General features: G+C 42.2%; 1 protein-coding gene across 2 annotated transcripts in view; it reads right to left on the bottom strand.

The window, feature by feature from the left end:
* The window catches only part of PLEKHM3 (pleckstrin homology domain containing, family M, member 3), a 212732-nt gene extending 201515 nt beyond the window's left edge, over positions 1-11217 (bottom strand). For both annotated transcript variants that reach the window (XM_011949842.1, XM_011949843.1), the window contains exon 1: positions 11045-11217. The gene's annotated coding sequence lies outside the window, so the exon portion shown is untranslated. The remainder of the gene's footprint in view (positions 1-11044) is intronic.
* Positions 11218-12404: the final 1187 nt, after the last annotated feature.

The following is a 12404-nucleotide window of genomic DNA, read 5'->3' as shown; positions in this document are numbered from 1 at the left end:
TTACTAAAGTACTTACTATTTAACGTATGTTAAACCCTCTACTGCATTATGTTGTTAAATCCTTACAACCACCCTATTAGAGAGCTGCTATTATTACTACTTTACAGATAAGGAAACTGAGATTTAAAAAGATGAAGTTACTTGTCTAGGGAAATATGGTCAGTGAGTAGAAACAAGACTCTAAGATACACCACAGCCCCATATGACAATTCAGAGCAAATTAATTACCCTGGGATAATATGGCTAAAATTTTAGTACATAAACATGGTGCTTCAAATTTTAGTGTCAAATGCCAGCAACTTTATTATTTATTTCCAAATATGTTTCTTAATCCCATGACCCAGAGAGTTAATTGCTAAATATCATATTTGCGCCCAGGGAAGTAGTTTATACTTAATTTAAAAAAAAAAATCACCTCTATAATACTTCTGTGTTATTATTATAAGTTCTCTAAGGGAATGGTAGAAGACAGGTTCCTGAACAAACACAGTAAAAAGCTGTTCTCTAAATAGCTAACCTCAATTGTCTTAGTGACCTTGGACACATTACTTGGAATGTTTGCAAGGGTATAATAACTGTGACTTCATTTAGGCGAAACAAGTGCTTCTGCAAATGTTTACATGGTCCTAATTGCCCAAACCTTTTACTAGTGTTTCCCTGCGACATCATTTTTCATTTAGCCAATAAATAGAAACACTTGTAAAAATGTTTGCTTAAAACAACCTGCAAACAAATGTTTCTGTCAAAAGAATTAAAAGAAATATTTCAAATTAGATGTTATGATCAATAATTCAAACATATTTTGATGATTAAGGCATATTGAAATAAATTGCTGACTGGGCACAGTGGCTCATGCCTGTAATCCCAGCACTTTGGGAGGCCGAGGCAGGCAGATCACCTGAGGTCAGGAGTTCAAGACCAGCCTGGCCAAAATGGAGAAACCCCGTCTCCACTAAAAATACAAAAATTAGTTGGCTATGATAGTGGGTGCCTGTAATCCCAGCTACTCAGGAGGCTGAGGCAGGAGAATCTCTAGAACCCATGAGGCAGAGGTTGCAGTGAGCCGAGATCACGCCATTGCACTCTCGCCTGGGGGACAGGGAGAGACTTCATCTCAAAATAAATAAATTAATTAATTGATTAAATAAACTGCCTCCTTCTAAAACTAACTTGACTTTTTTTGGGGGCACAGGCAAATATCAATGTATGTGGGCTTCAAACAAAATAACAAAATTGACCCACAACCTTCTGTCTTGTTTCTATAATCTACTAAAAGATGATATGCTGGCTGGGTGTTCACACCTATAATCCCAGCACTTTGGGAGGCAGTGGCAGGTGGATCTCCTGGCTCAGGAGTTCGAGATCAGCCTGGGGAACAGGGTGAAACCCTGTCTCTACCCAAAATACAAAAAACTAGCCAGGCATGGTGGTGTATGGCTGTGGTCCCAGCTACTCAGGAGGCTGAGGTAGGAGGACCACGGGAGCCTGGGAGGCAGAGATTGCAGTGAGCCGAGATCGAGCCACTGTACTCCAACCTGGGTGACAGAGTGAGACCCTGTTTAAAATATATATATATACATATGCCCTGGTTTCATATTACCATACTACCATGAAAATACAGAGGCCATAGCTAACCTTTCAGCGTAGGGCAACCACTTAACCACAATATTTGGAATTAGCCAATCTGGGCCTCAACTTTCTATTTATCATTATGAGAAGTTTGATTCTGGACAAGTTACTTGAATCTGAATTTCAGTGACTCTGTATCCATGGGGGACTGGTTCCAGGACACCCTCAGATACTAAAATCCACAGATGCTCAAGTCCCTTATACAAAATTGTGTAATATTTGCATACAACCTACGCACATCCTCCCGTAAGTCATCTCTACGTTACTTACAATATCTATTACAGTGCCTACACATCCTCTCATCTGGTGGAGTCAATGTGGTATTCAGCATTTAGCAAACTCAAGTTTTGCCTTTTGGATTTTTGTGGAATTTTTTTTCCTAATATTTTTGATCCATGGTTGGCTGAATCTGCAGATGTGGAACCCACAGATACAGAGGGCCAACTGTAATTTGTCTGTGATGTAGGGCAAATAAAGATACCTCTCTCACCTTTTTCAGAGTGCACATCAGATAACATAATGTAGTGTTTTACGAACTCCAAAGCAGTGTATAGGATACCCATCAGTTGTCTGATACCAACGAAAAGGTCACCACATTCTCTTTGATCTCCATTATAAATCAACGAACTGGTGGAGGGAGTGGCCACAGCACTCAGTTTAGGAAGCTTCGAAATAAGGTTTTAATCTACTCAAGGTTCCTCCAGCATTTTCAAGGCAGTAGGAGTTGCTGTGCATCAGCTTTTCTGGTGGTCTTGGAAAGGAGGGATTCAGTGGCGCAAGTGTTGCATAAAAATTCAAAAGGAATATCTCTTCTCAAAAAAGTAAAAAACAAATAAAACCCATCTTTGCTGCCCAGGTTTCCCCACAGCTAGGATATGTTCCCCTTCCTCTCTTTTTTTTGTAAGTTTCTTGAAGAAACTTGTTCTTTATACTTTCTGACTCCATTTCTCATTGCCCATTCACTCTCCCCTCAAGAAGTAGTCTGATTCTGCCCCAGCTGAAACTTCACAGGAAAAGGTCACCAATGATTTTCTTTTTGCTAAACCCTAAAGACTTTTCACTCAGCATCTGACCTAACCACACAGCAGTATTTGACCTACTGAACCCCCACTCCTTGCACTGCTCTCATGAATTCACAGATGCTCTCTCCTGGTATTTCTCCTTCAACTCTGAAGGCTCCTCCCACTCCCTTCTATAGGCTCCCCTTCCTATGCCCATATTGTACATGTGGGTATTCCCGTTTTGCCCATAACCCTCTTATCTGGTTCCTCGTCTGCCCTCCCTGAGTGATCTTCATCCTGTGGCTTCAGCTGCAATCTACGTGGCAGACAAGAAACATATTATTCTCTGGCCAGGCGCAGTGGTTCACGCCTATAATCCCAGCACTTTGGGAGGCCAAGGCGGGAGGATCACGAGGTCAAGAGATCGAGATGATCCTGGCCAACGTGGTGAAACCTCGTCTCTACTAAAAATACAAAAATTAGCTGGGGGTGGTGGCACGCGCCTGTAGTCCCAGCTACTCGAAAGGCTGAGGCAGGAGAATGGCTTGAACCTGGAAGGCGGAAGTTGCAGTGAGCCGAGATCACGCCACTGCACTCCAGCCTGGTGACAGAGCGAGACTCTGTCCCAAAAAGAAGAAAAACAAAAAAGAAACACATTACTCTCAAGCTCTAGACCTGCATATGCAACACTGAACTCATCTCGAACCTGCCCCTCCTCTCAGCATTCAGCATAGAGTAAAGGACATACCCTCTGTCGCCAAAAGATAAACATCATTCTTGATCCTTCTGGCTCCCTCACATGCAATCACTCCAAATCAGCAAGTCATATGAATTCTCATCTACAGCATTGGCCACATCTACCCATTTCTCTGTCTCCGCTGCCTTCATTCAATCACCACCATCCAATCTTCTTCCCTTCAGTCTTACCCTCCTCTAATCCATTCACCACACTGCAACCAAAATGTTCTTTCCAAAATTAAAACCTATTGCCATTTGGATAAACTACACACATCGCAACATTACCTGAAAGAGTTTATGGCCACCTACCTCCTTGGCCTTATCTCTTTAATCTCTCTCTCTACCCCTACCCTCACCCCATACCCACTCCCACCTCACCCCCACTCTATATCTACCTATAAAGAATTTAGAGGCCAACAGCAGTAGCTGATGTCCATAATCCCAGCACTTTCAGCTGTGATTGTGCCACTGCATCTCAAAAAAAAAAAAGATTTATAGAAACTGGGACTAGGTGCAGTACCTCACACCTGTAATCCCGGCAGTTTGGGAAGCCAAGATGGGAGGATTGCTGGAGGCTAGGGGTTCAAGACCATCCTGAGCAACATAGTGAGACCCCATCTCTACAAAAAATTTTTTAAAAGTTAATCAGGCATGGGGGTGTGAACCTACAGTCCCAGCGATGCAGTAGGCTGAGGTAGGAGGATCGCTTGGGCTCAGGAGTTTGAGGCTGCAGTGAGCTATCATCACGCCACTGCACACCAGCTTGGGCAACAGAACAAGACCTTGTCTGAAAACAAAACCAAACCTGGAAGTTTCCACATGCTTTCTCACCTATCTTGTTTCCTCTGCCTGGAACACTGTTTTCCACCACCATCACCCTCATCTTCTTTATCACCACTGCCCCCTCCTTACCTCCTACCCACACACAAACAATCTGGCTAAGTCTAATTCAGCTGTCCGGTCCTTGATGAGGAATCACATCTCTCCTGACCTCCAGGTCCATTTTGAATGGCCTCTTATATGCTACCACAGCACCCAGATTTCCTCCATTATTATGCATCTCAAGCTATTTTTTTTTAACTTTATAATTTTTTACCATTGGTATAAACCATACACATCTTAACATTACCTGAAAGCGCTCTTCACAGATTTGCATGTCATCCCTGCACAGAAGCCATGCTAATCTCTGTGTTGTTCCAGTTTTAATATATGTGCTGCCAAAGTGAGCACACAAGTTATTTTCAAATGGCTTGTTTACTGTCGGTCTCCCCAACTAGACTGTAAGCTTCATCAAGGCATGGATTGTGCCTGTCTTGTTCATTCCTACCTCCAAGTACTGTGCCATGGCACAAAACAAGTGCTCAATCCTTACTTCCTGAATCAACAAATCAATGAATCCCTGAAGGTGGAAGAGAAGCTGTTCTGGAAAAGTTATAGTGCTGGTAAACATGGATCAAGAACATGTAGGAGGAGCATTCAGCTAATTTCCTGGAACAAAAAATCTGCTAGTTATATTTCTGATGTTTCTAACCTATAACACGTGTTTTTTGTTCTGTGACTGAAAAATCAACATTTATATAATCACACCTACAGAATACAAGGTGAAGTGGATATTTAACAATTTCCCAGTTACATAAGTATTCACAGGTAAACTGGATAATGCCAGATAGAACAGCTTTAGTTTGTACTGAATTATAAACTGGTTACAGTAGGCAGGAGAACTGGATAAATAAATCTCTACCATGGTCACAAATGTGGCATATGATTGGGGGATTCTATTTGAACCACATAACTCAAATGAACAATTAATGAGTGTATGAAAAACAAACAAAATGTTAATGAAAACAGCATGCCTGACATCTTAATGCAATGGCTTCCATATTTTGACTTTGGCTTTTGCTCATAACTCGTACTGTCATCAAGATTAATTACTTATGGAACAAATAAAACTTTTACCTTGTCAGCATGAAGGCAAATTATGCATGTTTTTCAATGTCTGGTATGATCCACAGTAGACAATGAAACAGAGCAAACATAACGCATGGAATTTATTGCTGGTGGTCATTTTTATCACACTGTCACTCAGCACTGAGTTCTCTGAATTAATTGGCTTGCATCAGAAACTCCAAGCTAGGATGTAGTTCAGTTCCTTATGAACCAAATGCCAAATGTACTCTAAAAGGAGCAAGCAAGAAGAAAAAAGCAACTCCTTGCTAGATATCCCTGCAGACTTTTTCTTTTAAGGGCTTAACATTTGCTGAAGCAAATCAGCATTTAGCCAGCGACCGATGGGGCCACAGACACTCTCTGTACTTTTCTAGGGGTGTTGGGGGACAGGGTGACGTGAAATAGGATAGGGTGACAATGAGAAAATAAAAGTAACAGCAGCAGTAGCTTGGTGCTGCTGGCAACTGTCTAGAGATAAAGAATCCTAAAAAAACCTGCCCAATCTAACCTTCTCCAAGTTCCCATTAAAGTCAGGTCTTTTGAAACCAGTAATTAAATTAGTAACTGTCTACCTGCCTACTTTTTATATATGTAAATGAATGACTTCAAGTCTTAAGCAAAGGCTATATGCAAGATTAAACTGTAATAGAGTATGTCAAGAATCTCATAAATATTCAGTAAATATTAGCCTTGGATGTTTTTTAATGAAGATGTTACTGGGCTAGGGCCAGCTTGGTTTTCCTAATCAGGCCCCATTTTTTTCTGTAAATGGTTCCATATTCTTCACAGTTGTTTTCCACCAGTATAATTAACCTGAGTCCTTAGCCCAAAACCTACATCCGTCAATCTATAAGAAAACAAAATACTTTTAATGAACATTCAGCTATGTGCCTCCTTTTTCTATTACTTCTATATGACATTCAGTGATCCTTCTACCATGAAACTTTCACTTATTACCCTACTGAGAAATAAGTTTCCAACTTTATTTTCAATCTTTTCAATAATAATGTTTTCCATATCTTGTTTTCTTTAAAAAATCACTTTCTGCCACATACTTATTTATGAATTTTATTATCTCCAGTATTTGACTGTACAATGTTTTATAGTCATTGTATTCCCCACAATGTAGAGACTTAACAGCTTTTAAAATAATGTTTATTGAGTTCTGTGATTATAAATAAGTACTACATGTTCATTGCTTGTCATTTTGAAAATATCAAGAGAATAAAGGGCAAAATAAACAATGCCTATTCACCCTCCACTGGAAAAAAAGCACTGCCCCGTTGTGGCCCTTTCAGTCTTTACGTAGATTTTGTTTTTTTAAACATAGTTCAGAGCTTACTATAGATATGCATTTTTCCCCAACTAGCAATCATTTCCACAACTAGCAAACACCTTTCCACACTTTTAAACTTCATTAAGAAATTCTGTTGGCCGGGCGTGGTGGCTCACACCTGTAATCCCAGCACTTTGGGAGGCTGAGGCAGGTGGATTACGAGGTCAGGAGATCGAGACCATCCTGTAAACGGTGAAACCCCGTCGCTACTAAAAATACAAAAAATTAGCCAGGCGTGGTGGCGGGCGCTTGTAGTCCCAGCTACTCGGGAGGCTGAGGCGGGAGAATGGCGTGAACCCGGGAGGCAGAGTTTGCAGTGAGCCGAGATCGCACCACTGCACTCCAGCCTGGGTGACACAGCGAGACTCCATCTCAAAAAAATAAAAATAAAAATAAAAATCCTTTTTAGTGTCTATATAACACTGTATCTATTGACGACATCATAATTTGTTCCCCTATTTTGGGGCATTCAGGTTATTACACATGTTTTTTTCTAAATAAAGTTATATTGAGCATCTTTGAAGATTAACTTTAAAAATATTTCTGAAAAATTCCTTTGGATGGACCCTAGAAGTGGAATTAACTGGGTCAAAAGGTAGGAGCATCATTGAGGCTTTTCATACATTCAGCAATGAGCTGTTTGGAAAGGTTATAGCAATTGTGCATCCCTCCTAGCATTTGCGAGTGTCTGCTGTGCTGTACACTAACTGGTGTGGAGGATTTTTGAAAATTTATGTTAATTTGAGATTTGGAAAAAATGATACTTTGCTATTGTTTCAATTTTTCTTTCTGTATTAGTTTTCTTTTCTTTTTTTTTTTTTTTTTTTTTTTTTTTTTTTTGAGACGGAGTCTCGCTCTGTCGCCCAGGCTGGAGTGCAGTGGCCGGATCTCGGCTCACTGCAAGCTCCGCCTCCCAGGTTTACGCCATTCTCCTGCCTCAGCCTCCAGAGTAGCTGGGACTACAGGCGCCCGCCACCTCGCCCGGCTAGTTTTTTTGTTTTTTTTTTTTTTTTTTTTTTTTGAGACGGAGTCTCGCGCTGTCGCCCAGGCTGGAGTGCAGTGGCCGGATCTCAGCTCACTGCAAGCTCCGCCTCCCAGGTTTACGCCATTCTCCTGCCTCAGCCTCCGGAGTAGCTGGGACTACAGGCGCCCGCCACCTCGCCCGGCTAGTTTTTTGTATTTTTTAGTAGAGACGGGGTTTCACTGTGTTAGCCAGGATGGTCTCGATCTCCTGACCTCGTGATCCGCCCGTCTCGGCCTCCCAAAGTGCTGGGATTACAGGCTTGAGCCACCGCGCCCGGCCTCTGTATTAGTTTTCTATGGTTGCGTAACAAATTTCTACAAACTTAAGTAGCTTAAAACAACACCTATTTATTTTCTCACAGTTCTGGAGGTCAGAAGCCTGGATGGGCTTGACTGGGTTTTCTGCTCAGATTCTCTCACACAAGGCTGAAATCAAGGTAGTGGCCAGGCTGGGTTCTTATCTATTAATAGAAACTCAGGTAAATAATCCAGTTATAAGCTTATTGGAATTGTTGACACAATCTAGTTCCTTGTGGCCTATGTCAAAGGTCCCCATTTCTTTCTGTGCTGGTTGTTGCTGGGGCCACCCTCACCAACTCTAGGCCTCCAGTACTCCTCAAGGCTGCCCAAATTCCTTCTCAACAGTTTCCCTCCACCTTCGAAGCCACAACACAGCATGTTGAGCCCTCCTGCTTTAAGTCTCTCCAATTTCCCAGACAGAGAAAGCTCTCAACTTTTATGGGCTCCTGTGATTAGATTAGACCCATCCAGAAAATCTCACCATTTTAAATTCAACTGTGCCACATAACATAATCAAGAAAGTGGTATCTTATTATATGCACAGGTTTCACAGATTACAGAGAGCAATTTTAGTAGAGAGGCATTTTTAGAATTCTGCCTGCCACAGAGTCTTAGGTGTTGTTTCTTATCATTTGTTTGTGTTCTTTATAATTAAATCTCAAGTACACAAATCTACTAAAAAAGTGAATCTTACTGATGACTGCAGAAGCTGCAGTTCCATAATGGCAAAGGCAACTAACTATGAATGGGACTGCAGCATGCTAATAAAATTTTGAAAACATAAGTTTGCTAACACTGGTATTTAAAAGTTTTAAACTGTTGTAAAATACATATAATATGAAATTTACCATATTAACTTTTTTTTTTTTTTTAAAGACATGCCCTTGCTCTGTTGCCCAGGCTGGTGTGCAGTGGCATAATCATACCTCACTTAACCTCCAACTCTTGGGTTCAAGCAATGCCCTTGCCTCAGCCTCCCAAAGCACTGGAATTACAGGGCTGAGCCATCATACCCAGCCCCATCTTAACCATTTTTAAGTGTACAGTTCAGTATTGTTAAGTACATTCACACTGTTGCGCAGCCAATTTCCAGAACTTTTCATTTTGCAAAACTGAAACTCTATACCCATTAAACCAGGGGTCCCCAACCCCCATGCCAGCAGACTAGTACTGGTCCACGGCCTGTTAGGAACTGGGCCACACGGCAGGTGAGCAATGGACCAGCCACACATTACCGTCTGAGCTCCGCCTCCTATCAGATGGGCAGCAGCATTAGATTCTCATGCAAACCTTATTGTGAACTGTGCATGTGACGGACCTAGGTTGCACACTCCTTATGAGGATCTAATGCCTAATGATCTGAGGTGGAACAGTTTCATCCCGAAACTATCCTGCCTCTACTCCCCAACCCCACGCCACCCCCTCTGTGGAAAAATGGTCTTCCGGTCCCTGGTGCCAAAAAGGTTGGGGACCGTAGCATTAAACAACAAATCCTCCATTGCCTCCCTCTCTCCAGGCCCTGGTAATCACCATTCCATTTTCAACACTGGCATATTTTTATTTTATATATTTATTAACAAACTTGTATACAGCAATTACTATATGCCAGGTACTGTTCTAAGCCTTGAGCTCAGGAGTTCAAGACCAGCCTGGACAACATGGCGAAACTCTGTCTCTACCAAATGTACAAAAATTAGCCAGCTGTGGTGGCGTGTGCCTATGGTTCCAGCCACACGGGAGGCTGAGGTGGGAGGATCGCTTGAGTCCAGGAAGTCAAGACTGTAGTGAGCCATGATGATGCCACTGTACTCCAGCCTGAGTGACAGAGTAAGACCCTGTCTCAAAATAAAATAAAATAAAATAACAATAATAAAAACCCTAATGAGGTCAATACTGTTATTATTCCCATTCTACAGATCAGGAAACAGAAGAGCTAAGTCAACTGCCCAAGATTACACAACTAGGAAGTGACCAAGCAGAAATTCAAACTGAAGGAGTCTGGCTTTATAGTTTTTGCTATAAACCATGACACTGTAAAAATATTCACTGTAAAGAAAAACTCATCAGGAATTAGTATCATTTCTTCTATGTATATCTATCTATTGTAGGTGCAATTTAACCTAATATTCATCTCCTGTCTAAAAGACTATGTGACCAAGTTTACAAATGTCAATTGACATTTTTAGAGACTATATATATATAGCCCAGCTTCTGTGAAGGCATTTTCTTGAAGTCAGTCAAACACAAACTGCCTTGTATTTTAAGTATGCCAATTATAATTTACATATAGTATTTTATAATAAAATACTTTATAAATACAAATCACAACTCACTACGATTACTTAAATTGAAATATAAAGAAAAAAAATCCAGCTGTTTCTCTCTGGTTCCTTCCAAGGAAGAAAAAAGGAGAGAAATAAACTTCTAAATAAGTTTACAACAGCATGGCTCAATCTCAGTTTAACCTGGTAAATTCAAATTTGTCTTGCTTTGCAAGGTGTACATCCAGACCAGTCTCAATTTGTCATCCAAATAAATGTCTCAGTAGTAACTTATTTTTATTCAAGGGATGGGTGTGAGATTTATCTTGATTTTTTAGCTTAATAATTCATTCCTACAAGATCAAACCATGCTTGTCATCAGTCATGTGGTGTCATTTACTATACGTTAAAAACGGACAGAGTCGACAGAAAGAACAATCGTTTTCTGGAAGCCCCAGCCTGATGTAGGTTAAAAGCTCTGCTGGGGTTTGGCTTTATAATCCCCAGGAGGGGATAGCAGGGGTACTAATAACGCACTCAACAAGATCACGTACTATTTCAACTACATTCTCCTCCTATTATATACCTGATTCACAAAAATAAGCAGATAATGCATCACGTAACCTCCCGTCACCCATTAGCCATTGCAATGTGGTACAATCTCCAGCACGAAATAAAAACCTGAGCATGGAAGAAACAGCAAAATCACCGCTACCCCTGGGAGCTGCTCAGATATTTACAATGCTGTCGTCCCCACCCCATCCCCCAAACTGGCCAGCCAGGCAGCACAGAAGCAGACGGATGCTCACCCGGGCGCCGGCTGCTACTCTCCCTTCACCTGCGGGGCCTGCAGTCCGCTGCTGGCGGGGGCTTGGCTCCCGCAGCCCGCCGCCCGCCTCACGGTGACAGCCAGCCCAGCCGCTGACCATCCCGGCCCGGCTCTGTTTACAAGCGGCTTCTCGCGGTCCCACTCTGAAATGCTTCCGCCGGCGGCCCGGGCAGCCAGAGCCGGACACACAAGGTTCCAGGCTGCGAGGACGTGACTTTCCTGCCCGAGGGACCGGGCAGCTCGGCCGGGCCTGACCGCACCCACCAGGCCTTCTTATTTCTTTGCTTTCTTATATACAGTTCCTCTCGTACACATTGTGAAAGCAATGGCGTGCGTCGCGGAGCCCCCTCACTGCTCCACCCAACGCCAAAATGGGTGTTTGCGATTGGAAAATGTCACTTAGAACATGTCAGGGTCGGGCTGGTTTTTAGCATTTCCCTTGTCTAAGGGAATTAATTACTCAAAGAAATAAGTTATTTCCAAAAGTGGGACTATTAGAACCTGGAGATTGCTTCTCATTTCCGGTTTTGGGGCTGCAGTGAAAATCCGTTTTCACTGTCCTTTCCTACGCAGGTTGAAAAGGGGTGGTTTTGAGGTGAGGTCTTCACCCCCACTTGCGGATTCCCAGCAAAATAGAGTGTGCATGTGTGTGCACGCGGGCAGGACTGTTTAGTAAGACCACCCACACCCCACCCACCGTGACTGTGGTCGCTTTGCGGGGATATACTGGTCTGATTGGACAGACCTTCCTTGCAGTTTCCTGTCTGTTTTCCATCATAGCACACTTCTTAGCCATTTTCTCACTGTATAAGTACACATCTATCTATTTTATTGGTCTTCCCACGCTCACCCATCTCACCTATGAACTCCCAGAGGGCGGGCACTATTTCAGTTTCACTCACCACCATCTAGTAGGCACCTAGCACATGCCCAATGTACATATATCTGAATAAATGAATGAACAAAGGAATGAAAAAAAAAGTCAGAGGGGTCGGGGATGAAAATTAGAAATCTACAACTCTGATTCCTCTTCCCACCCTCTGGAAGACTGATAAGCAAATCTTTAACAATTGAGTTAAGAAAAAATTTCCTTCGGTTGATGTTCGAAGTTTAAATAAGCTTTCTTTAAACCCTGCAATTTGAGGTACTTTTTTTTCTGTTTTGCTAGAAACAGGATCTCACCCTGTGCCCAGGCCAGAGTGCAGTCACATGATCATAGCTCACTGCAGCCCTGAACTCCTGGGTTCAAGGGATCCTCCCAACTCAACCTCCTGAGTAGCTAGGACTACAGGCGCGCATCACCACAACATGGCTAATTTATTTATTTTTTCTTTTTTTTT

Source organism: Colobus angolensis, unplaced genomic scaffold (genome assembly GCF_000951035.1).
Source record: "Colobus angolensis palliatus isolate OR3802 unplaced genomic scaffold, Cang.pa_1.0 Scaffold30, whole genome shotgun sequence".
Taxonomy (NCBI): Eukaryota; Metazoa; Chordata; class Mammalia; order Primates; family Cercopithecidae; genus Colobus; species Colobus angolensis.
This window is presented reverse-complemented; position numbering and strand designations above follow the sequence as displayed.